The sequence below is a fragment of the Perognathus longimembris genome, chromosome 9 (genome assembly GCF_023159225.1).
Source record: "Perognathus longimembris pacificus isolate PPM17 chromosome 9, ASM2315922v1, whole genome shotgun sequence".
Classification (NCBI taxonomy): Eukaryota; Metazoa; Chordata; class Mammalia; order Rodentia; family Heteromyidae; genus Perognathus; species Perognathus longimembris.
This window is the reverse complement of record NC_063169.1, coordinates 20,063,104-20,089,979: the sequence shown is the minus strand read 5'-3', so window position 1 is coordinate 20,089,979 and position 26,876 is coordinate 20,063,104. Positions and strand designations below refer to the sequence as shown.

At 37.5% G+C, this 26,876-nt stretch overlaps 1 protein-coding gene across 1 annotated transcript in view; it reads left to right on the top strand.

The window, feature by feature from the left end:
* Positions 1–26,876, top strand: part of Klhl32 (kelch like family member 32) — a 195,627-nt gene that overhangs the window by 110,234 nt on the left and 58,517 nt on the right. The window lies entirely within an intron of this gene.

Here is a 26,876-nt window from a genome sequence, read left to right as displayed (position 1 = left end):
GCTCTGGTTGGATCTAAACTTGATTCTCAGATCACATCCCCCTGAGTAACAAGGATTATAGGAATGAGGCACCAGTATTTGGCCTTTGCATAATTGCGAACATGAAAAATCAGAGATGCAAAATGTACCCAACTTGCTTGAAGCAATGTGATTGATAGCAGTAATCCTTTCTGATTGTAAGAGCATTTGGCTCTTGGATGAAAAATCTTTTCATCCAAACAGAAGGTATAGGATATTGAAGGCAGCCTTATGAGCATTAAGAACCACTTTCTATTTCAGGATCCTCCTATTTTCCCCACTGGTCTCACTTTAACTCGCCTTTATTACAGCATTATAACAGCAATGAAACTTAATCAAAAGAATAATAAATCCACACAATTTAATTCTATTACTTCGTGTATGTGACAGAATACCAGTGAGCAGAAATATTGTTTGTTTTCCTGCCCAATTACTTTATTTTCCTTCCTGATCATTTCCCCTCTTTCTAAATAAAGCCTTTATTGTTGACTTATGCTAGCCCTTAATAGTTTACAATGTTCTTTCTCTATAAAAGTTTTATTTTTAAATTAGCCATTCCATACATGTATACAATATACTTTGAATGTGTTCACATTTTCTGTTATATTTTCATACATCCCTCTCTCTCTCTTTTCCTCTTTTTCAAAGAGTATTTGGTGGGGTTTCATATATATATGTATATATATGTATACTTATATATACATATATATGTATATACATATAGTTTGTTTATATATATATATATAATGTACTTTCAGTCCTCTCCTCTCCTTAGTATTTCCTAGTTTCCCTTTCCCTCATCCCTCTGATCCCCTTTTTACATTTATGTTCCATTACCATTACTATCATTGCTATTTTAAGTTTATACTCTAGAAAAACATATTTGGCTTTCTGAGCTTGGCTCATCTTTTTCAACATGACGATATCTGGCTCCATTTATTTTCCTTCAATGACGTCATTTCGTTTTTCTTTATGGATGAGTAATAGTCACGCTGTGTATATTTATACATATATTATTGCCTTATGCATTTGTTGCCCACCTTGACTGATTCCACCATTTGGCCACTGTGAACAGTGGATGCAATAAGCATTGGTGGGGTGGTATATCTCTTATACATTTATGCTCCTTATAAATATATACCCAGCCACAGTACGGTAGGTTCATACAGTGGATCTGTTCTTAAGTTTTTTCAGGAATCTCCACACTGGTTCCTGAGTGATTGCAATATATAACTAATAGTTTAGCTACCAGCAATGTGTAAGGTTTCCTTTTTCTCTATATCCTCACCAGTATTTGTTGTTAGTTGTTTCCTTGATAATGACCATTCCAATTGGGGTAAGATGGAATCTTAGTGTAATTTTTATTTTAATTTTTATTATGGCCAAGGATATTGCACATTTCTTCATGAACTTATTAGCCATTTGTATTTTTTCTTCTAAGAACAGTCTGTTCACTCAATTGCCTACTATTAATTGGGTTATTTGTCTTTTCACTGTTTGGCTTCTTTGTAGCTCTTCATATATTTTTATTTAATTCTTTCTTCATTGAATAACTGGTATGCATTTTCTCCCAGTCTTTGGGTTGTCTCTTGATTTATAAGGGCAAGCACTCTTGCCACTAGGCCATATTCCCAGCCCCTGTCTCTTGATTTAGAAAATTATTTTTTGTGCTGTGTAAAAGCTTTCTACTTTCATGCAGTCCTCTGTATCAATTCTTGCTCATCTTTCCTGGATATTCATAGTCTTATTCAGAAAATAATTACCAATGTCTGTATCTTCCAAAGTTTCTTCTGTAATTTTCTATATTAGTTTCAAAGTTACAAGTCTTAGGTGAAGGTCTTTCATACATGTGCAGCTAATTTTTGAACAGGGTCAGAAATAGGGGGTCCAGTTTGTCTTCTACCTATAAGTAACTGGACTGCCCAGCACTATTTGTTGAAGATTCTGAACTGTTTCTCTTACAGCATGTAATTTCCTCTTCCCTATACCCCTGGGAAAGAGAAACCAGTGCATTCCAGGGAGGCAGTGTAAGAAAATCAGCAACGATCACCCGAAGAGCAACTCAAACACAGTATATGAAATTTTTATCATTATCTCACTACATTTAATCGAACAGTAAATGTTTAACTATTTTTATCTTAGATTCCTTCCTTTTCCCCTCAATCTTTTTGGCTGATATGGGAAAGCTGTTTTTAATTCCTTTTTGCCAGCAGCAAATGGGAATCACCTAGAAAGGTTACAAGATTTCCAAAGTGTATGTTTGACTTGTGAAATTGAAATTACTTTTATTTGACATTTTCAACATCAAATACTGCACCTTGAGTTTAGAGAATCATCATTGGCTCATTTTTTCCCATAGTTGATAATAATCAGTGATGTGTGTTGACCCAAGTTTGGTTAGAATGTTAATTATCATGATGCACATTTGTATCTATAATTTTCTATAAATGAGAACTCCAGATGAAGTTCACGTGTGTTTTTCCCCACTGGATCAGATGAATTTGTTGAGATCTAAGTGACTCATAAACTTTGGAATTTAACTCTTGCCTTTTTTATTTTGCTGAGAGAGAGTACAGTGGCACACAGGTGCATCTTGTAGCCAGTCAATACTCAGGTTTCTTGAATGGTAATTGAAAATGACACTGCCTTTTCCATAAATATGTTTCTATTTTATTCTGTCATGTAACTTTTCCTCTTTTAATCTGTATCTTATATTGATGAATACTAAACTTGTAAAAGGAAACTTTGGCTATATAAGAACCAGTCATTTGTGTGTAGAAACTTAAATATTTCAGTCTTTTAAATATACATAATACATATTAAATACATATATTAAATGTATACTATATATTTATATATGTTTAATATATTTATTTAAATATATTATAATATATTCATTTAAATATATTTACATATTATATGTTAAATATATATTATATTCAAGCATAAAACTCTCAGCCATGTGTCAGGGGCTCACTTCTATAATCCTAGCTATTCAGTTCAAAGCCCACTAGGTCAGAATAGTCAGTGAGACTCCATCTCCAATTAACAAACAAAAGCTGAACTAGAGATGTCTCTCAAGGGGTAGAGTCATGAGCAAGTGCTAGTCAAGTGCTAGTCATGAGCAAGCTGAGCCAATGGAAGGCACTGAGTTAAAGCTTCAGTTCTAGCACAACACACACATTCTCTCTCTCTCTCTCTCTCTCTCTACTTCTCTCCAGATAAAATCAACCAGATTAAGTCAGTCTGCTTTTGTATTTTGTCAGTCTTATTAGAATACATGGTTATTAATTGGGGCAATATTGTACAACTGTGTTTTAGTTTCCTATGGGACTATTGTATTATGTAAAAAAGTTTTTTAATAAAATGAAAAATTCCTGATAGTTACAAGGCACCTGAATGTTATGTCTCACTAACTGATGCTTTGTGTTCTGCATCCTTCATTAATGCTTCATCCAACCAGAAGTTTTCCAAACTCTTCTCCTCAGTAAGATATCTGCTATCATTTTATTGTTCTTAATTTTTCATTATTCCTTCAATTTCACTGCTGGAAGTATGAAGGTTCATCTCCTCCCCTAAGACCCCCAGTTTCCTAAGGGACTCATTGCCAACTTAGCTAAGGAGAATCTGTTGGTTGAAGTTCCAAAGCTATTCCAGCTGTGATTACTGGCCTGAGGCTCCTCTGAACACTCCTAAATACTTCTCTGGTCACACCCACTCTCCCTGTTAGTAAAGGAAATGGAGACCACGCAGCTGCTCTGTGGGGTGGCTCCTCTCACTGTCTCTCTATAAAGATGGCATGGATGGGTACTTCAAGCCCAAAACCACAAGAGAAGTATCTGTCTCTCTGTACTGATGAGAACAACTACTGGAATGCCCCCCCGAGACGCAAAGGCTTGATAAAAGTTCTCAAATCATGTATGTGGAAAGGAGAGAGAGAGAGAGAGAGAGAGAGAGAGAGAGAGAGAGAGAGAGAGAGAGAGAGAGAGGCTGCCAATGAACTTGAGACCAGTTGAAGGGAGGGTGGGGTGCAACAACAGCCCATCAAATCCAGGCAAGGGATTGACAAAAAAAAAAAAAAAAACTCACATCCTGTCTTACCACAGTGAGTTGATTGCATAGGGCTCTCCTGTGATACACTATGTTATGCTGGTGTCATGAGAGACCTTTAACCACTTCTGTAACATCATCCACAGTCTACATCACTCAACCAGTCCCAAATAAGATACAAATTCTTTTTAAAAAATCTTCCTTGTCCACTGTGTTCTTAAAAAAAGTTTCTCTACAGAGATGCACCAATTCATTAAAGATAGTCTCTCTCTCAATTAGATCCTGTAAAATGAGTAAATAACTCCTTTTCAGAGTATGCCTAATTGTATACTTTCCTTTCACTATTTTAAGTATTTTAGAGAAAACCAAAGGAAATCACCTTCTACAATAACGGGCTTACAAATGGAGGGATTCCAATGTATCCACTAATTTATTAGGATCCTCCCAAGTCTTTGAACCCAGTTTGGTTTTCCAAACTTTAATTTTCCCCAACTAACTTTTGTTTTTATTTTTGAGGGGTCGGGGGAGTGAAACGGAATCTAACCATGTAGACCAGCCTGCCCTTGAACTTGTGATTCTCCCAAGTAATGAAATACTCAGCCTTTCCAGTACAACTTCTGTTTTGTCTTCTTTGCTTTGTGATATGGGGGATTGAACCCAGGACTTATACACTAGGCATTACTTTACAACTTAAGCCAAACCTTCAGTCCTTCTGCTTTGTAGTTTTTCAGAGAGGGTCTTGCACTTTTGACTGGCCAAGACTTGGGCTAAGATCCTGCTACCTCTGCCTCTTGAGTAGCTAGGATTACAGACATATACAACCATTCCTGTACCTTCCATTTCTGATTAACTGTTGAATCTCTCCATCTAAATTAATCACCCAGGCAATTTAAAACTTATATGTAAACCCCTGCTTTCTTCTTTCCTGATGGGACTATGGATCCATTTGTGTGGAAATTTGAGTGTGACTTTAGATCGCCAGGTTAGATAGAGCCTGCCTCACAAATATTGAAGCTGATCTTTTCTTTTCCTCTCATTGCTGAGCTTGTTGGCTCACCACTCTTGCTTAAAGGCTCTAATTAGGTGATAATACTCTCCCAATGGACTTGCTTGTTTCTAGCCTCTGTCTATGCCAAATCTCAGTCCCTTGAGTATCATTATCTGTTCCAGGGAAGGAAACCAACATTTGTGGAGCACCTATCACTGCTCACTGTTTTGCAAGGCCACCCATTTCTACTATGCTAAGTAACCACTGGAAGGCAGGTGCATGCTCTTTGCTTGTCACAGATGAGGAATTTTAAATTCAAACCAAGATGTTGAACTAATGTGGGAACTTCTCATCACTCCTTACTACTGTAATGACCATTCAAGTGCATTATGTCACCTAAGAAAATCCTTTACTTTGTCTCTATGGACAGACCAAGTCCTCCTGAGGGCCACCTTCGGCCATACACTTTCCCTACCCCATTTCACTTTGTCATGGATGCTAAGGAAAGAGCTTACATATGTCCATCTGCATTTAGGGGAGAAACCCAGTGGTGGAAAGCCATAATGGCAAGCAGGAGCTTTCAGTTCCATGTCGATTGTGCCAAAGAGAAGGCATGAGAAACACAAGCCTGCATGCGCGCGCGCGCGCGCGCGCGCGCACACACACACACACACACACACACACATCAGGAGATAAATCATTTCATTTTGACATTTCCCCCCAAAAGTGATATTATCATGCTTTTCTGAAGATAACTTTTTAGTTAGTTCCCCTTCCCCACTTTACATCCCCCCCAAAAAAGAAAAAGAAAACACTGTACATTTGCACCTCTTCTTCTAAATGGTATTTTCTGCTTCATTATTTTTCTTTCTCTTCACTCTGTTTCACAGCCTACATGACGCCCTGCAACTTAAGTGTATTACAGAAAGAAAGAAAAAATCCCATGGACTTTTCCAAAAAAATCCCTGAAATAGTTACTATGTAAAAAGGCCTTTGAGAGGAATAGACTTTTACTGTCTTTTCTTAGGCAGCAGGTGGCAGTGTGAATCCACCAATATACAGTAGTTAATTTAAAGGGAAAAAACGAAAAGAAAAATTATTTATTTTGCTACATATTAGTCTTCTGACCTAATCAGTAAAAAAGTCATTATTCACACCACACTGGGCAATATGCATTGTAATTTTTAACAAATAATAGGAAACTGTTAATGTGTTCACAGGAAATACAGTTTTGTCTTGGGTTTCTGTGGTCATTTATCACGGCACTTTTGTGAAATCACTCATTTGTTCTAATTTGAATGTAAATGACTCTAAGGTTTTACAAATAAGGTGACAGACTCACATAAATGTAATTGCAGGGTTCAGCTCCCTCTTTTTATATATCACTCATTAGGTTATGAATTAAATACATCGTATTAAACCAGGGGCATGTCCAATGATGATATTGTAATGGCAAATTACTCTATGCTATTAGAGGTGTATTTTTTATTCATGGACATTAATTTGTCATTAAGCGGCATTAGTTTAGCACTTTTATGTGACAGACGTGACCTGCAAGAGGAGACATGCCTCTGAGTGGGAGAGGAGAAAGATGCGAGGGCTAGAGGTAGAGCATGTTGTCACTTTCTGGAAAACAGGGGGATTTTGAGTCTATTTGTTGGGTTTTCTGCTTTTACGTACATGAAAGATCATTTCTCCAGAGGGAAGGTGGTATTCTGTTTATAGGGCACACATTTGGACCATCTACTAAACATGAAGCCCACATTTTTATTCTTCCTCATTCAGAAGCTGAGACATAACGAAGTGGAGGTTAGTGGGTTAGTCAGCTAATGGATATCTCCTCCTCTATCTATGACAGATAATTGTTTCTAACTCTAGTCTTCATTGACTTCTACATTCCATGGAATTGTTTTTTTGTTTTGTTTTGTTTTGTTTTGTTTTGTTTTTTGGCTTTTCAGGGAAGACACAGAAGTTGAAAGAATGCTCTTTTATCATTAGCATATTAGGAAGAATTTCATTTTTTTTCACAAAATGCAATTTTGCTTTTTTCTTCTTTTTTTAAAAATTTTTTATTGTCGGGCTGGGAATATGGCCTAGTGGCAAGAGTGCTTGACTCGTATACATGAAGCCCTGGGTTCTATTCCCCAGTACCACATATATAGAAAATGGCCAGCAGTGGCGCTGTGGCTCAAGTGCTAGTCTTGAGCAAAGAGAAGCCAGGGACAGTGCTCAGGCCCTGAGTCCAAAGCCTAGGACTGGCAAAAAAAAAATATATATATATTGTCAAACTGATGTACAGGGGTTACAGTTTCATATGTTAGGCATTGGATACATTTCTTGTACTGTTTGTTACCTCCTCCCTCATTCAAATATTTTTCTACTTTTGACTCGGAGAAGCTGCCAATCCTTGCCATGCCTTCACTGAGGCTGTAATAGCTGAGGCTCACTCGTGTGTCACCCTACAACATGGTTAGGAAATGCCTCGCCATACGTCCAGTTCAGCCCTCTCCAGGCAGGGGGCCCTCCCCTTACCAGCAGTTTTTATATCTGGTCACCCCTTCTTTCAAAATGCATGAGCTCAGTATGTGCTATAGGAATAAAAGCTTCCATTATTCAGTAACTTTTGTCTGCTTCTCAAACATTAAAATTTTATATTATAGGGAAAAATATATAAGCAGCTTTCCATTCATTTTACCTTGAATACGGGCTTTTTAAGTTAGAAATATTTTCCATTAGGATTCAATTGGACACTGAAGTGCTTCCATATTTTACATTATTATAATAGATCATCATTTTTAACTAAGTAATACTTCAGTGACTTATAGGAGGTTATCTCTTCTAAACATTGTAGTATTATAATTTCAGTGATTAAATTAACAGCATTGCCAAAATACATAATATATAGCGGGTGTTCTGAATAGAATAATTTGTCCTCGAGGTAGAGAAGGAGTTATAACTCATGTTCATTTTTCTCCAATACTGAGCCATTTTTCCTACAATAGGGAAGACTAATGATTGCACCAACATATATATTTAATATTTTCATAATCAAACATCACTAACTGCATGCTACTGCATAGTTCACTAGAGTGGATATTCTTATATTCAGAAAAAATTAAAGTACAAAATTTGGTAAATATAAAATGGTATAATCCTTAAGATTTTCTTTAAATCAGTAAAAATGATCAGAAAGGGTAGAAATGTATCAGATCTGTGAAATCATTGCCAGCTACTAATTATTTATTCTAATCAAGAGTATTTGCTATCTGGCATGGGTGATCTAGAATATACTTGCCAACTATCATTCATATTTGGCTCGGAAAGGTACCGTAAATAAGATGTTTATCAGCCATGTTAGGGTAGCAATTAATTTCTTCCTATGCTATTATGTTGGCTTTTATTCCCCAAGCCCAAACTAAGAGTGATGCTAAGTGATAGCCCAGAAGAAGGCTGGCTGACTGAAGAAGTCATTTGTGCATTTTTATTTGTTATGTTGATAACCTAAGGTTGGTGGTATGTCTTCTTGGTGAGTTTTATAAGATGAGAAAGACATCTTGAAGGCTTTTTTTTCCCAACATTGGTCATTGCTCTTTTAAGTTGTGAGCTTGGCATTTATAAAGTTACCTTGAACATGCATCTTTCTTATCAAATATAAAATGTTTCCAGTGTTTCTTTTTTTTCTTTTTTTTTTTTTGGCCAGTCCTGGGCCTTGGACTCAGGGCCTGAGCACTGTCCCTGGCTTCTTTGCTCAAGGCTAGCACTCTGCCACTTGAGCCACAGTACCACTTCTGGCCATTTTCTGTATATGTGGTGCTGGGGAATTGAACCCAGGGCCTCATGTATATGAGACAAGCACTCTTGCCACTAGGCCATACCTCCAGCCCTCCAGTGTTTCTTAATAATTACTTATTTATTGTCAAAGTGATGTACAGAGGGGTTACAGTTTCATACATAAGGCAGTGGGCACATTTCTTCCACAATTTGTTACCTCCTCCTTAGTCCCCCCCCCCTTTCCTCCCCCTCTACCTCTCCCCACCAGGAGTTGTTCAGTTGGTTTAGATAAAATGGTTTTGTAAGTACTGCTTTTGGAGTCATTTGTCTTTTTATCCTTTATCTCTTAATGTTGATATTCTCTTTCCCTTCCCTAGTTCTAATACCATTATATACAGTATCCAGGGTGCTCAGATGAGATACAGTGATTGCACGGGGACAACCACAAGAAGAAATACAAGAGGATCATCAACAATTAAAAAAAAACAAAACTGCCATTTCACATGGCATGTTGAAAGTAATTACAACAGTGTTATAACACTCATTTCCGTAATATGGAGTTCATTTCACTTAGCATCATCTTATGTGTTCATAAGGGCATAGCTATTAGGCTCTTGTGATCTTCTGCTGTGACTAGCCTAAACCTGTGCTAATTATTCCCTAGGAGGGAAACCATAGAGTCCATGTTTCTTTGGGTCTGGCTCACTTCACTTAGTATAAGTTTTTCCAAGTCCTTCCATTTCCTTCCAAATGGGGCAATGTCATTCTTTCTGATAGAGGCTTAAAATTCCATTGTGTATATGTACCACATTTTCCTGATCCATTCGTCTACTGAGGGGCATCTGGGTTGATTCCATATTTTGGCAATGACAAATTGTGCTGCGATGAACATTGTTGTGCTGGTGGCCTTAGTGTGTTCTTGTTTGTGGTCTTTCGGGTAGATGCCCAAGAGTGAGGCTTCTGGGTCTTAGGAGAGCTCTATGTTTAGCCTTCTGAGGAATCTCCATATTGCTTTTCAGAGAGGTTGAACAAGTTTACATTCCCACCAACAATGAAGTAGGGTTCCTTTTTGGCCACATCCCCTCCAGCATTTGTTATTATTAGTTTTCCTGATAATGGACATTCTTACTGGGGTGAGGTGGAATCTCAATGTTGTTTTGATTTGCATTTCTTTTATGGCCAGTGATGTAGAGCCCTTTTTCATATGTCTCTTGGCCATTCTCATTTCCTCTTCAGAGAAGTCTCTTTTTAAATCATTAGCCCACTTGTTGAGGGGGCTGTTGGTTCTTTGAGGATTTATTTTGGAGGAATTTCATTTTTTTAGTTCTCCAAATATTTTAGATATGGGGCCTTTGTCTGTTGTATGGCTGGTAAAGGTCTTCTCCCAATCTGTGGGCTTTCTGTTTATCTTTCAAGCTACGTCCTTTGCCCTGAGGAAGCTCTGCAGTTTGACGCAGTCTCGTTTGTCCATCCTTTCTTTGATTTGTTGCATTTCTGGGTTTTTGTTAAGGAAGTTTTGTCCTGGGCCAAGGAGCCCAAGTGTTTCTCCTACTCCTTCTTGTAGTGTTTTCAGGGTATCTGTTTTTATTTCAAAGTCTTTGATCCATTTGGGAATTGATTTTGTTGCAGGGTGATGTATAATGATCTAGTTTTAATTTGTTGCGGGTGTTGAACCAGTTTTCCAGTGTTTTATGAATGTTACAGTTCAGCATCAACAAGGAAAGCAAACACATATCCATCACACTTGTTATTATTAATCATCATTATTCATACTTGGAAATTAGGGGAAGTTCAAAGAAAATCTGTATTTTCATTGCCATGTTCATTTTCTCATCTACTCTCTGCCTATAAATATCTCTATCCAAAGTCAAAGATCTGCCCTCTTCTTTGAGGGTAAGCCGCCTCCAGCTCACCTTTCAGCTACCTTTCACCTCTCACCTTCCTGTTAGCTCCTCCCAGGCTTTCCTGAGGTCTCCACTGCCACCCTCCTTTCAGCTTATAAATAGGAGTTATGAAAGAGCTTTGTTCTTTTCTCATTACCACAATCCTCTCCTTCCCTATGCACTCAACCAAGGCCTTAGCCTGCACTTCTGCCTTCCCTTCCATTTCTTCTTCAGCCTAGGGAACAAAGCCATCTGCCTTAATTTTTCCTCAAAGGCTTTCACAGCCAGGTGTCAGTGGCTTGTGCCTGTAATCCTAGCCACTGAGATCTGAGAATCATGGTTTCAAGTCAGCTGGGGCAGCAAAGTCCAGGAGATCCTGACCTCCAATTAGCCACCAAAATCTGGAAGTAGAGTTGTGGCTCAGTGGTAGAGCCTTAGCTCAGGGACAGTACCCAGGCCCTGAGTTCAGTTCTGACAACTAGAACAAAAAGGAGAGAGAGAGAGAGAGAGAGAGAGAGAGAGAGAGAGAGAGAGAGAGAGAGAGAGAAGCTTTTCCAACAAAGTTCATCAAAGCCTCCTCCCTATTAAGTGGAATTTAATTGTGTGTGGGTGAGTGTGTGTATGTTTGTGTGCCCGTGAGCGCTACCACTGGGGCTTGAACTCAGGGCCTAGGCACTGTTCCAGAGCTTTTTTGCTCAAGCCTAGTTCTCTATCACTTGAGCCACAGCTCCATTTCTGACTTTTTGGACATTAATCAAAATAAGCAGGGGCTGGGGATATAGCCTAGTGGCAAGAGTGCCTGCCTCGGATACACGAGGCCCTAGGTTCGATTCCCCAGCACCACATATACAGAAAACGGCCAGAAGCGGCGCTGTGGCTCAAGTGGCAGAGTGCTAGCCTTGAGCGGGAAGAAGCCAGGGACAGTGCTCAGGCCCTGAGTCCAAGGCCCAGGACTGGCCAAAAAAAAAAAAAAAAAAAAAAAAAATAAGCAACTCATCGACTTTTCTGCCCAGGCTGTCTTTGAACCATAATCCTCAAATCTTAGCCTCCTGAGTAGCTAGGATTACAGACATGAGCCACTGGCTTAATGTTTTAATATTGAATTTTTCAATTTTTTTCTTTTGCCGTATTGGTATTTGAACTATGAAGCCTCATACTTCCTATGCAAGTTCTATAACATTTGAGCCATACCCCAGACCTTTTTTTTTTCTTTAGTTATTTTTCAAATAGGATCTCACATTTTTGCCTGGGCTGGCTTTGGACTTCATTTCCCAAACCTAAAATCTAGAATTAGAGTCAGGAGCCACTACACCTACCTTAAATTATAATCACACTATAATCATTCTAACCTCCTGACTGGTATTGAACACATGGTGCACTGTGCCTAAGCAAATATGACCCCTTTACATCATTTTGGTAGTGTATCTCTGTTCTTTCCTGCACCTCTCTTTTCTCAAGTCTCTGTTAGTTCTCCTCCCACTTCCTTGTAGTTCCTTTCACAGGCTGACCTTGTCTTAGCCCCTTGAGTATCCCCAGGGCTCAGGGACTCTGCAAGTACTCATCTCTTCTGCTTGCTGCCAGTGTGTTTTGTTTGTGAATGCTTATTTTCCCCAGTCCCTTCTTCTAATCTGCATCTCTGTATGACCAGCTAGCTTGGCTACTGCCTTGATGTCTCACATACTTTCAAGTTTATCTCCATCCAATCTCACATCACTGCTTCTCTCCCCCTTTGCATTAAAGGATGAAGCCAGAAGCCACAGTGCGTGCAAGTTTAGATGCAAACATTTCCTGGTATGAAACCTTCTTCTCCTTGGCATATGGTTACCTCTCATCCTTTTAGTCTTACAAACCAGAAATCTTATAGAACTCTATGCATCCCACTCAGTTTTATTGCTTTTAGCCTTTTAAGTACTTCTCCCAAATGCTGCCTATTCTTTCTTCTTGTTTTCTCTCTCTCTCTCTTTCTTTCCTTCTTTCTTCTCATTTGTTCTTCTCATCATATAAATTTGGCTAATTTTTCCCTAGACTTCTCAGCAGTCATACACCCATACTGCCTGCCTATAGTGTTGTGCTAAGTAATATTGGACAATATATTTTTCTGACCCACTAAAATATTTTTTCCCTAAAATCAAAGATAAATCTCCTAGCTGGGTTAGTTTTCCAGACCTGCTTTTTCTTTTTCATGTCTCCCCAATGTACTCTATTCTTACTATACCCAAGGACAGGTATATTTGCTGTATTATCAGAAGTGTCTTATCATTTATGATCAGAGAGTGTCTTATTATCTCTAAGCCACTCCTTAGTCAGTGCTTTCTCCTGGATACTGCCCAAGCACTTGACCTTCCTGCCCAAGCAGAGACCTGGAGCCAGCATAGAATCTTCTATCTTAAGTGGCCCACATGTACCATCACCAAGACTACATCTCTTCTGACTTAACTTTATAAATCTCTCCCAATTTTGCTACTTCATTTCCACTGTCTTACTTCAAAGTCTTATTAAGTTATTACCTGGCCTAAACAAATCTCTTTCATACTGATGAACTTGCTTTCACTCTTGACCTACTCCAATTTCCCCTCCAAAATGCTGATTGAGATTGAAAAGTATTTTTTAATCCATGAAAAAAATCTACATGATTGACTTTCTTTTAAAAAAAATTAACCTTATCGTGTCATATTCTTGTATAAAATCATTCATTATTCAGTGGCTCACTATACTCTTCAGGATAAAGTTCATTCCTCTTAACTTGACACACAATGTCTGTCTTTATTGTAAAGCTTCCCATCTCTTTATTTGAACTTTTTTGGTGACAGTTTACCACTCAGGTGCTTTGCCACAGCCACTGTGAACTATGTCTCTCCTTTTAGCTAAATCGCTGTCTGCAAAATTTTTCCCTTTGGATTATTGTCACTATTTTTTGTCACCTGAATTTCCAGTTAACCTTTGAGTCCGTAGCTCATATGTTCTCCACTATTCCTCAGCCGGCTGATCAGTCTACCCCAATTAAGTTAGATTTCCCTCTTCTTCCTTAATTATGGGCCGACTTCTGGGAGATGGACCATATCATATTCTATTGAATTAATTTCTTTTCTCCCCTTGATATCAGTTTGTGTTCCAAAGTTGTGTGACCTTGGGCAAGTTTCTTAATCGCTTTGCTCTTCTGTGAAATACAGATAGAGTATCCTCCGTGCAATCTATCCGTTAGGGTTGTTGAAGGCGTCAACGAGTAAGTAGTACATACAAAGTGTCCTACAACACAGACTCTACAGCAGTAGGTGTTCCAGAAACCAGAGCTAATACAATGGGGTGCTTTACTTGTGCTGATGTGCTGTGTCAGCTCTAATAAACTTTAAAACTGCATTTGCAGCACCTGATAGCTGGGACCTGACTTTCGAATGGTTGATGTGGCTATGTATCTGTGCCTCCTCCTCCCTTTTAGATTTCCAGCTTACCACAGACTTGCCCAAAGAACAATATAAAATTATTCATGAGCCTTGGATATTATGCATACAATTGATTATGAAAATGTACCAGTAACCTAATTGTAGGATTCTTCTATTATACAGCACAAATATATTTAAATAGGCCTTCCAAATCTCCAAGAATTAGAGCATGCTGGGATTTTGTTTCCTCGTATTTGTTGTATTGCTGCTAATATTTTGTTTTTATTTAATCAAATTGTATCACATGCATATTTATATTAGAACATGAATATAAAGTTACTTAAAAAGTTGTCCCAACATATTTACATGTTTGTATATGAAATGCCCCTCTCTGTATGTATTTATACATATAAAAATACAAGATTACATTATTTTATTCTATCACAAATAATCTGGCCTGCATTGTCAATGAATTGCTCTTTTTTTTTTCATTCCACGAACAATTCAACTTCACACCATTAACTCTAAAATAGTATTGAGAAAATTCACAATCCTTTTACATACATAATAATTTATTTCCCTATGAGATTTTATTTGTAAGGCTATTAACAGGTTGGGGTTTTATTTATGTGTTGATTTGATTCAGCCTGTTCCAAAGGGCCAGCCCCTTGCCACACATCCATGCCAGCGCCCTGTATGTGGCTTCCCCAACTGCTGGAGTACAATCCTTTCTTGCAGCACCAGACTGGGTAGTCACATAATACCTTGATTTATAACTAGGTTGTAATCCAAATAGGAAACAGGTGGAATCACAACTGGGTATGGTGCCTTGGATATTAATGGCTTGGCTCAGCAGTGGAATTTCTAAAGCTGTATATGCTTTTTTTTGTCTTAATTATGCATTCATTAAAAGCTTTTATACCCAACAGAATAAAGTAAATATTTTTTGATCTCCATAGTGTGCTCCCAGACTGTAGATTTGCACAGCAGGGTCTTGATAATCTGAATAAATTGTATTTCCCCAAGGAGTTTATCTTTCAAATAAGGTCATAAAGAAATGTAGCTCCCCCCCATCCTTAGATTTCTCTGTGTGCCTTTTATGCTATGAGTAATAGAGAGCTTGGGAGCCAGGGATAGTATAGCAATACATATTTGCTTGTGGTCAAGTATAAAGTCTCAATCGAGTCTCTTTGCTTATCTCTAGTGAAATATTTTTAAGTACAAAAGAAATGAATGATTTTACAGGACAATGATTTTTTTTTTCTGATACTGTAGCAAAAGAAAGTCCATGTTAGACATTCAGACTTTCCCTCCTTTGACCCAGTCAGTGAATAAAATGGATGGAACTGGTAAAGCTACTGTTGACAGCATGTCAAAAGGAAATAGCAATCATGAGAGCCATTGTGTGTGTGTGTGGCCTCTAGTATGGGGAAGGCACTTTACATACATTTTTATGAAATCATTATTACAGAGATGGAATGCAGTTTCACTTTTCCCAATGTTCAGGTACAAAAATTAGATTGGGAGAGGCTCCCCTCTTGCTGAGTCTATTGGTCAGCATCAAATCATGTCCTTTTCCTACAATTCGAAGTTAAAGACGCCACCTATAATTTATGACTTAGTGAGGGAGAAAGAAAATATATAAATTCTAAGCCCAAATAAATATACACAATCAGTTGCCCTTATTATCTTTTTCAGTCATAAAGAACAAGATGTCAGTGCATCAGTAGCACTGAATGGTAGCATAACATGCAGTTTGAGCCTCTCTTAAAAGCTGATCACTTTAATTCTCTTTGTAGGCTTCCATATTTGTCTCCACTGTAGCTAACACTGCAGGCCGGTTCCTTGATCTAATTACTGAAATATTAAAATGCTTAATGCATTCATATAATATTTAATAAATTACATTTTAAATATATTAAATATTTCAGTGCTTTGAGAACACGGGACAATCTGTTGAACTATGAACTAAAAATTAAGAATAATAAAAGCTGGTTTTTTTAAAGTAATTTTTTTTTCTATTTATTGTCAAAGTGATGTACAGAGAGGTTACAGTTTCATATGTAGGCCTTGGGTACATTTCTTGTACTGTTTGTTACCTCCTTCCTCATTCCCCTCTCCCCCCTCCCCCTTTCCCTGTCTCCCCATGAGTTGTTCAGTTGGTTTACACCAAATGGTTTTGCAAGTATTGCTTTTGGAGCCGTTTGTCTTTTTATCTTTTGTCTCTCGATTTTGGTATTCCCTTTCACTTCCCTAGTTCTAATACCAGTATATACAGTTTCCAATGTATTCAGATAAGATACAGTGATAGTGCGGGTACAACCACAGGATGGGATACAAAAGGATCATCAACACTAGAAGCTATGGTTTCACATGGCATGTTGAAAGCTGGGTTTTTAGACACATGATATCTTTCCTTGTCTTCCCACTTCCATTAATCAAATCTCACCAAGTGGGTACTTTGTAAAGACAGAAAGGAAAACCCAAAGATATAAAGAATTGTCTGCACCATTATGTACAACTTAGTAGAAAAGACATAAACAAATATTCTACGCAGCAAATACTAACGAAAGTAGGAATCCAGAACTATCTTTATGTGTTTTGCCTTTTAAGGAAATAATATCTAATTTGGGTTGTACCCAAGAGGAGCCAGTGTTTATATTGTGGAGTTTCTTCTTTCCTTACAAATTTTTTTTAAATGTCTTGAATGAAACAGTCTTTAAATGCTCCAAAAATAGTAGTCACTTGGGAAAGAACTTTCAAAGTTTTCCTGTGTGCTCGAATGCAAAATTATGAGATAACTTATTTCCACTTGGCAAAAAGTCTGAGCATTAGATTTTTTGATCATCCCTAAATGCCAATAGAACTACATTGTTTTAATTATTATTATTTTTTTTTTTTGCCAGTCCTAGTGCTTGAGCTCAGGGCTTAGGTAATGTCCCTGAGCTTCTTTTGCTTAAAGCTAGCACTTGAGCCACAGTGCCACTTCTGGCTTTTTCCAAGTAGTTTATTAGAGATAAGAGCCACACTGTCTTTCCTGCTGGGGCTAGCTTCAAATTGCAATCCTAAGATCTCAGTCTCCTGAGTAGCTAGGATTACAGGCATGAGCCGCTGACTCAGAACTAAAAATCTCTCTCTCTCTCTCTCTCTCTCTCTCTCTCTCTCTCTCTCTCTCTCTCTCTCTCTCTCTCTCTCTCTCTCCTCTCTCTCTCCTCTCTCCTCTCTCTCTCTCTCTCCCATCATAGGGCTGAACTCAGGGCCTGGGCACTGTCCCTGAGCTTCTTTTGCTCAAGGCTAGTGCTCTACCACTTGAGCCACAATGCCACTTCCAGTTTTTTCTGTTTATGTAATAGAATCAAACCCAGGCTTCAGGCATGCTAGGCAAGTACTCTACCACTGAGCCACATTCTCATCCCCTAGAATCCTTTGTCAATGTTCTGGTACATATTTACCAATGGCTTAAAAAAATAACCTTCTATTTAGTGTCAGAAGAGAATTTCTTAAGCTTACATCAAATATTTAAAGGCCTTTTTTCAGTAAATTGTGGAATATTTCTTCATTTTTCTTAATTACTGAGGAAAAATATCTGTAAAAAACCAAGCTGCCCCTTCCCATGTACTCACAACTTGCTGTAGTTTTTGGTCATAATACAGCCAATATTTTTTCCATTATAGTATATAAGAAGCACTTGATGGGTGGTATTCTGCAGGGTTTTCAAACCCTAAAATGTAAAACCTGCTTTTAATGACAAGTGGTTTCTGGCTTATGGTGATTTTACTCTTCTCTACTTTACAGTGAAGCAAAGGTCATGCCCATTCTGTAGAAATCTTATGTTGTATGCTCTCTTTTCTTGGAATAGCAATGTGCAATATGATTTTCTCTAGTGATTCTCAAATGGCAGCAATTGTAGTTTCTGCTCAGTACCTGATCAGAGCTCCCAATCAATACTCTCCATAGTACCTGCTGATATTTGGTAGGTAACGTTTATGGATGCACTTGGAATATTTCTATCATGTGGTATTTTTAGATGCAACTTATGATACTTCCAACTAGTGATGATGTATCAGGAAACAACCATATCATAAGCCAAGAAGCATCAGCAATTTACTAAGACAATTTTTAATATTTTGAAAAGAAGCTATATTTTAAATATTAGTGAAAAACTATTTCAAGATGAGTGATTTCTTTAGGAGTAAGGTTTGAGACTTAGAGAAATTGCAAAGGGAATACTACCATGGCTGCTAGACAAAAAACAAATAGGAGTCAAATATTATATATGAATTACCAGATATAAATCCTTCTGCTCCTTTTCTCTAATTTGTTAATTCCTGATTCTATAACTATTTGCATAAAAGTCATACTGCATATAGGTAGTACTTTTTGAAGTGAGGAAATGAAGAGATACAAATGTGAAACATGATAATTGGCACATTAGTAGTGTACAAAGCACTCTAAAAAATGACTATGTACCAAAAGCACTTTTTAAGCTCTATTTAAGGGACTAGCCATACAAAAGGCTACAATTAGGAAATAGGTGAGGTTTAAGAATTGTTCTACTTGGAAAACTGGGTATTTATTCTATAGCTATTGTGGTTTGGGGGGCACATTTTATGGCTTGTCCGCTATTTAATTTATCCTTCACACTATAAGAAATAAATAGGAGAGAAAAGGTGAAGTTAAATAGCCCTAAAGCAAGGAAAATAAATATTATTTTAAAATATTCCCCAAAGAACAACTGTGTATGCACCGTAATTCTGAATAGAAACTAAATTTCAGTTGAGAAGCAGTGTGACAGAAATGAAGCAGTTTAGAAGGAAGAGAAAGATTTTCTTTCACTACAGATAATTTCTTGCTACTGAGCTGTAATTTCCACTCAGAACCACTGCCTCTACTTACATAGTTGGATTTTTAAGGCATACAATATAAGGATCTCATAATAAGGACAAATATCATTTGAAAAGATGTTAAGATAATTTGATCTGAGTAGCCAATTGGTAGAGGAAATGATTGTCTCTTGAACTTAAAAGGCAATTTTGACTAAATTGAAATATTTTTTCTAGCAGAAGAATGGTTATATTGTGCTTGTCTACTAACACTTTCAAGTCCAGTTATTATTACCAATTTTTCTATTTGGAAAACTAAATTACCACTGGCTTTGCCTTTGTGTGTAGTGTAAGAATTCCAGAAAGGGAAAGGAAAGATATGGGAGGCCAATAAATTATGAAAATAGCCCTACTTATACAAGGTTCAAGTTTAGATGGACATGTTAGAAACATATGGAATATTCAGTTCTTGCTTAATTATAAGTAAATAGAAAGAATTTATGGACATTCTTTCATTAAATATACATGTTAATTGTCTGTCCCTACTGGATACCAGAAATGCAAAAAAAGAAAAATGACACAAAATCTATTATGAAGGAGCCCAGATGTTTTTAGAGGGAAGCAGCCCTATTGTCAAACACTGCACAGCTATATCTATCTGTGCAAGTCAGAGTAGAAGCACAAAGAATAACACGATCAATTTTATTGAGTCAGAAAAATTGAAAAAGTGAAATGAATTTGTTCCCTTAGAAAGGTGATTTGTACCCTATCCTATGTACTAAACATTTGGAATACACCAGTAAACAAAGCAGACAGGTCTATCTTCCCGTAGAACTTACTGAGAGCCATGAGGAAGAGACAAATACATTATAAACAAATATGCCTGTATATGGAGAAGATTATTACAGATGATGATGAAGGCTGAAAGCAGATAATGTGGAATACCAGGACAGGGGTTACGTGTAGATGGAAGGCATGGACTAGTTAGGATGCTCAGACAAAGCAATGGAAAAGGATTTCTCACCCATAGAGATTTAGTACATGTTTCAAACATTCTCACTACACTCTCACCTGGGGGCAAGATTGACTTCAAATGCATTTTATTACTCAGTTATGGTGAGGCCCACAGACCAGGAGACAGTTTCTATTGGAAAGATAGTTTATTACTCACAGTTCCCAAAAACATGAAGGGACGTGCCATACAGCAAAGCCCCAAAGTTGGTTAGAAAGCAGGCCCAGGAAGAGATGAGAGCAGATAAACAGGCTTATGAACTCCTATTTTGGGCAGTTTACCTGGGCTGTAGGAATCTGATCAGTCTCTAGTGGGCTGGTATTTGGTCCTAGGATGTTTGGGGCAAAAGGAATGTAGGAATGTAGGAATCCAGACTAAGGTAGTGCAGAGAATTGGTTCTTGATTGGTTAGCTTGTATATGAAGTTATTTTCTGTTTCCAAGAATTAGACATCCCTGGGGCACGTTGTATCTTCCCAGTCAGTGAGACCCCAGGGTGCCAGAGCATCAAAATACAGAAAAATATGTGGTAAATATATATCCTCAGACGTACCATTTATCAGGCTAACCTCTACTTTTCTGTTGGCTACTGTGTTCCACATGGTTTCTCGCTTAAGCTTTAGTAACTTTTTAGTCCCAACCAACTTCTGTGTGTAGGCACTCATAGCTTCATAGCCTACCCTTTGCAGTCTTCACCTACAATTGTCATTTTTCATTTATTTGTGTTTTTTAATTTATGGTTCCCCCATCCATTAGGCTTTATAATCTACAAGGCCTGGGGTTTGCCTAGCTTGGCTCGCTCCACATTGCCCAGCATGCTGTGGTCCTAGCATGTGATGTGCAGGTGGTTGTCACAGCTGGCATTAAGCTGGAATAAGTAGACTTGCTGTTCTGCAGGATGAGATTTGCAGAAAGATCCAGGTCATGTAGGACTGTGAACTGTCTTGAGTTTTGACTTTTTTTTCTGAACTTGATACAGGTTATTTTATGTTCTTGAAAATTACAGAATATTTTCACCACCTTCAAAATTCTTCCTTAAATCAAATTGATCAAAGATGGTTTGAGATGATTATGTTTGGGGTGGCAAAGAGTTATAATTGTTCAAGACTAGTACTCTACCACTTTATCCACAGCACTATTTCTAGTTTTGGATCGTTTCTTGGAGATAAGGGTCTCCCAGAATTTCTTACATAGGCTGGCTTCAAACCACAATCATAAAATCTCAGCCTCCTGAGTATCTAGGATTAAAGTGGTGAGCTTATTCCTTTTATTTATTTATTTTTAATTATCTTTTAGTTGGATAGAAGGCTTTCATTTCAACATGTTAGCTTATGTTCTTTGATGTTTTTCTCTAAGAAAAACTGAACCTGTTACATATTTTAAGCAGATGATTGATATTGCACAGGCTTATGTAAAAAGGAGAGAGTTGAGAGCTTGATACTGAAGGTAAGCAAAGTAACTTCTGGCATTGTTGCAGGAAATATAGAATGGAGTTTAGGCACAGAAAAGTGATTCTAAGAGAAAGAGCAGGTAGGACTGAGTGATATATATATGTGTACACAAATATATATTATATGGAATATGGACCAACTTTTAGATTCTGGTGTAGGTAACTAGAAGTGTCCATTCTACAGGAGAGGAGACATAGCTGAAAAGAAAATACCAGTCTGGCTCCAGAAGTCACACTTATAATCCTAGCTACTCAGGGGGCTGAGATCTGAGGATTACAATTGAAGCTAGCCAGGGCAGGAAAATCCATGATATTCTCTTCTCCAGTTAACCACCAAAAATAAAAAAAAAGCCAGAAATGGAGCTGTGTTTCAAGTGATAGAGCTCCAGCCTTGAACAAAAAAAGAAGCTTAGAGATGGCATCCAAGCCCCAGGACAAAGAAAGAAAGAAAAAGAAAGAGAGAAAGAAAGAAAGAAAGAAAGAAAGAAAGAAAGAAAGAAAGAAAGAAAGAAAGAAAGAAAGAAAGAAAGAAAGAAAGAAAGAAAGAAAGAAAGAAAGAAAGAAAGAAAGAAAGAAGAAAGAGAAAGAGAGAGGGAGGAAGGGAGAGATGGGGGGCGGGAGGAAAGGGAGGGAGGGAGGGGGGAAGGAGGAAAGGGAAGGAGGGAGGGGGTGCGAAGGAAGGAAAGAAGGAAGGAATGAGAGAGAGAAAGAGGGAGGGGACCAGGAGTTTGGTCTAGTGGTAGAGTGCTTGCCTAGCATGAATGAAGCCCTGGGTTCAATTCCTCAGTACCACATACACAGAAAAAGCCAAAAGTGGCATTGTGCCTCAAGTGGTAGAGTTCTAGCCTTGAGCAAAAAGAGGCCAAGGACAGTGCCCAGGCCTTTCTGAGTTCAAACCCCAGGACTGGCAAAGAGGGGGGGGGGGAGAAGGAAAAAAAGAAGGAAAGAAAGAAAGAGAAAACACAGTCATAAACAGCTTTAATTTATGTATGTTGAGTTTAATATAGCTGTAGAATATATGACAGAAGACATTCTCTTATAGTCAACTGAGAAAATGCAAAGCTGCAGAAAGACAGGTTAGTAATATAGATCGGAAAACACTGTCAAGTAATTAGTTTACAGTTCAGTTCTGTCGTTTCATCACTTTATCCATCTATTTCACAAATGCAGTGGTGCACCTTGTTTCATGACTTGGCTAAGAAGCCATATTCTCACTTTGACCTCCTTACATTAGTGATGAATCTCGGCTTATGGATAGCAAACCACAATGCTCAAATATACTTTATTGTCCTTCTCAACCACCTCTAAATCTGCTGTTCACTTCCATGTGCCAAGCTGCTGTGGTAAGTGCCTTTTCCTATATTATTTCCATGGCAACCCTATACAGCTGGTTGAATTTCCCATTTTGTAAATGGGGAATAATGGAAATTCAGTGTTGGACCCAAGTTTTCCATAAACAGAAAATGTCAGAGCTAGATTTGAACCTGACTCCAGGGTCCTGGTTCTTCCCTCCCTATCTGAGTCCTCTCTGAGTGTGTGAAGTGACTATGGGTTTGTTCTGTCTTGAATGTCATTATTCTTTTTCTTTGACATAGAAAGGATTTCTTTATACAAAGTCTAGAAATATATATATATATATATATATATATATATATATACAGTAACAGAGATTTTCTCTGCATGGGGAAATTATGAATGATTCATGTTTTCTTCTCTATACTTCCTATGTGCTGAAGTTTATGAAGCTAACATTTATTACTTGTTATAGCCAGAAACACAATGGCATTCCTTCTAAAACAGATTTTTCCCCATCTACAGTATTATATTTGATGCATTTGATCTACAGGATTACATTTGATGCAATTTTACCCTTGCGTCCCACCTCTCTACATCACATTAATGAAAGCCTTAAAAGCAGCATTATTGTTGCTTATTTTTCTTACACACAATGTTGACTAACAGGGTAATAATTTTCCTTAATGCCTACACAACCCCTCTGGACCACTAGAAGAGTTTCATACAGTAAGAGCGGAGCTTCCAAGGAGGTGACTCTTTCTCCTTATGTCCTCACTTCACAGTTTAACTGCTGAGATGTCAACAATGCAGCATGACATGAATGGAAACTTCTGGCATATCTAGAAGGCACTGGTGATTTGGGCACCTCTTTTGTGGCTTGAACCCAGAGTCTGGGAACTATTGTAGAACACTTTTGCTCAAAGATGACACTCTAGAACTTGAGCCACAGCTCTACTCCTGGCTTTTTTGGTGGTTAATTGGTCAAGATATATTGTATTCATAAACTGCTCTGTTAATGGCAATCGCTTTATACCACTACTTAAAGAAAATAATATTAAAAAAAAAAGTCTCACAGACTTTCTTGCCTGGGCTGACTTTGAACTCTGATCCTCAGATCTCAGACTCCTGAGTAGCAAGGCTTACAGGCTTGAGCCATCAGCACCCAGCAATGCACTATTTTTAGGAGAAGAAATGGAGAAATGAAAGGTAGGACATGAAGCATCTTTACCTTACAACGTATGTTTCTCTCATACACAAATATGTCAGTTCCCTCTCCTTTTGCTGTTCAGTTAGCCTTTTCATACTCCACTAATACACTAGAAATGTGTTTTTGATTGGATTTGAGGGTTATAAAAAATCATATCCTAAAGAAATAAAAATACCTCAGGACTGTGGAAGAACATGTTCAAGAATAAACTTCAAAAGAAATTCAAAGGATGGAAGTGTTTCTCAGTGGTAAGTGCAACTACCTAGCAAGCAAAAGGACCTGAGTTCAAATCCCAATACTGCAAAAAGAAAAAAGAATAAGAAAAAATCAGATAAGAATAATTATTTAAATTTCCCATCAAAACAATCTTTGCTTCTCTGTAGTTTTGAAATAGATTTCTCTTGTTATTATCATCAAACTGGAAGAAACTCACTGTCTCTCTATAAAAATATAAAGCTACCTAAGATGCTTTTACCAAAACAAGTGGGAACAGATTAGGAGAACTGCATTTAATAAAGTAGTTCATGTCACACACACCAAAAAAAAAACACAAAACAAGTGGGAAGGAAGTTTGCATTGTCTCCGTGCCCATCATTGTTTCCTTTGTAGAGCTTGATGGCTCTCACTCACCTCTCTCTGTGTGCCCCAGCACTGGTTCACCTTAGAACCTAGGCACCCCTTGGGCTTGGCCTGTAATACTTGAAAGGCATTGACATCCCGTCAGGCTTCAGAATGACTTCAGAGTAGTTTAATGGGCCCCAGATGGTTTCCAAGGCCCTGAAGCAGATAAACTTGCTTCATAGATGTATTTGTCAACCCAAGGAGATAGCCTCAAAGTTCACAGTGGAAGATCTGTATGCAAAAAATGACTCGCTGTTTCCTTCCAGGGCAGAATTTGCCAATCTTTAACAAGTAAGAATTTAAATAAGGGAAAGGATGGGCTGAGGAGGGATGAAGATGTTGATGGTATAACACAAATAAATTGCTTTGTTGAATAGTAAAAAAAAATTCAGTACATAATCTCAAAATTGAGAAAAGTGATGGAAGGAAAGAGTTGGGAGGGGGTGAGAATGTTGAGAGGGGCAACATTGATCAAGGTGCAGTTTTCATAGAGAGTCTTGGTGAATGGCAACTCCTTTGTACAACTACTTAAAGATAATAAAGACATTAAAATAAAAGAATCCTTAAACATTACTTGAAAAGTTAGTGCTGGTATCAACTTCTGCATTCTTTAATAAAATTTTCTGAATGAGAAGTCAGCGTATTTTGATTGGATAGCTTTGAGTAGACCCTTTGATATTTGAATTGTAACGGAGTTTAGTGATCATCTGTAAAAAACATTAAAGATGAACAGTTTTTACTTTTCAATTGTATTGATACATAAAACTATTAACAATCTTACACTGATTTCTAAAGTCTTCTAATGTCTTCTGTTAAAAATATAATTTAATACAGTGACAACAGGGGATAATCCATAGGAAAGAAAAAAGAAATAATTTCACAGCAATAATGAAATAACAACAATAATGAAAAACCTCTTGTTTCCATATCTTGGAGTTCATTTTGCTTATCATCATCTTATATAATCATACATACATAGCTATTGAGCTATTGTGATAGTCCTCTGCTAGGACTATCCTAGACATATACTAATTATTACCAATGAGGGAAACCATGAAATCTATGTTTCTTTGGGTCTGGATCACTTCACTTAACATGATTTTTTTCCAAGTCTTTCCATTTCCTTACAAATGGGGTGATGTCATTCTTTCTGATGGAAGCATAGAATTATCTGAATTAGGGAAGGGAAGGGAAACATCAAAATGGTGAGACATAGGACAAAGAGCAAACCAGTGCAACAGCAATACTCACAATATGTTGGAAATGAACTCTACAATTTGTTGGGGGAGGGAAAATGGGAGAAAAATGAGGGAAGGGGATGGTAATATGGCCTAGGGGTAAAGCACTGGCCTCGTATACATGAAGCCCTGGGTTTGATTCTTTGGCACCACATATATAGAAAAAGCCAGAAGTGGCACTGTGGCTCAAGTGGTAGAGTGCTAGCCTTGAACAAAAAGAAGCCAAGGACTGTGGTGCACAGGCCATGAGTTCAAACCTCAGGACTGGCAAAAAACAAAAAAAAAAAAAACAAATCAAAACAACCAAAAAAAAAATCAACCTCTAGAGGTAAAGCATTCTCTCAGAGGTAACCCCATTGTGAAAGAAAGAAAGAAAGAAAGAAAAAAAGAAAGAAAGAGAAGAAAGGAAGGAAGGAAGGAAGGAAGGAAGGAAGGAAGGAAGGAAGGAAGGAAGGAAGGAAAAAGAAAAATGAGAGAAGGGGTAACAAATTTAACAAGAAATATACACACTGCCTTATGTATGTAACTATAACCCCCTCTATAGTTCACCTTGCCAAAAATTTATTTAACTTAAAAAACCATACATGTTAAATGTCATCCATGAAAGAAAAGGAGGATCTAAAATATGGAGCAGTGATCAGGTAGCCATGCTGCTGCTGCTGATTCTTTTGAAAGTGCTTTTCACACTTTCTTAATTGCTTGTTTTATTATTTAGCAAGGCATTTGCTGCCCAATGGCTATATAGTGAGAGTCACACATGTAACTTGAAATTTCCTATGATGTGTGTTAACTAAGTAAAAAGAAACAGATGAAGTTTATTATATTTAAACCAATACAATCATTAAACAGATAATAAAAATTAATATTTCCTATTTGATTTTTCTTACTCTTTGAAATTGTGTGCTTCACACAGTGAAAGCACATTTCAGTTTATACCTAAAAGCTTCAGATGTCTAATAACCACTTGGTCCTAGTGCCCGCTGTACTGAGCACCACACATTAGAGTATATTCATTAAAGTTTTCAAATATCGATGGAAGCAGTTTTATAATAAAATAGTTTTAGAGTTATCTTATATAACTAGGAAAAGGGGAAACAGGTTGAAAAAGAGTAAAATAGCTTTATATGACATCCTAAATGCC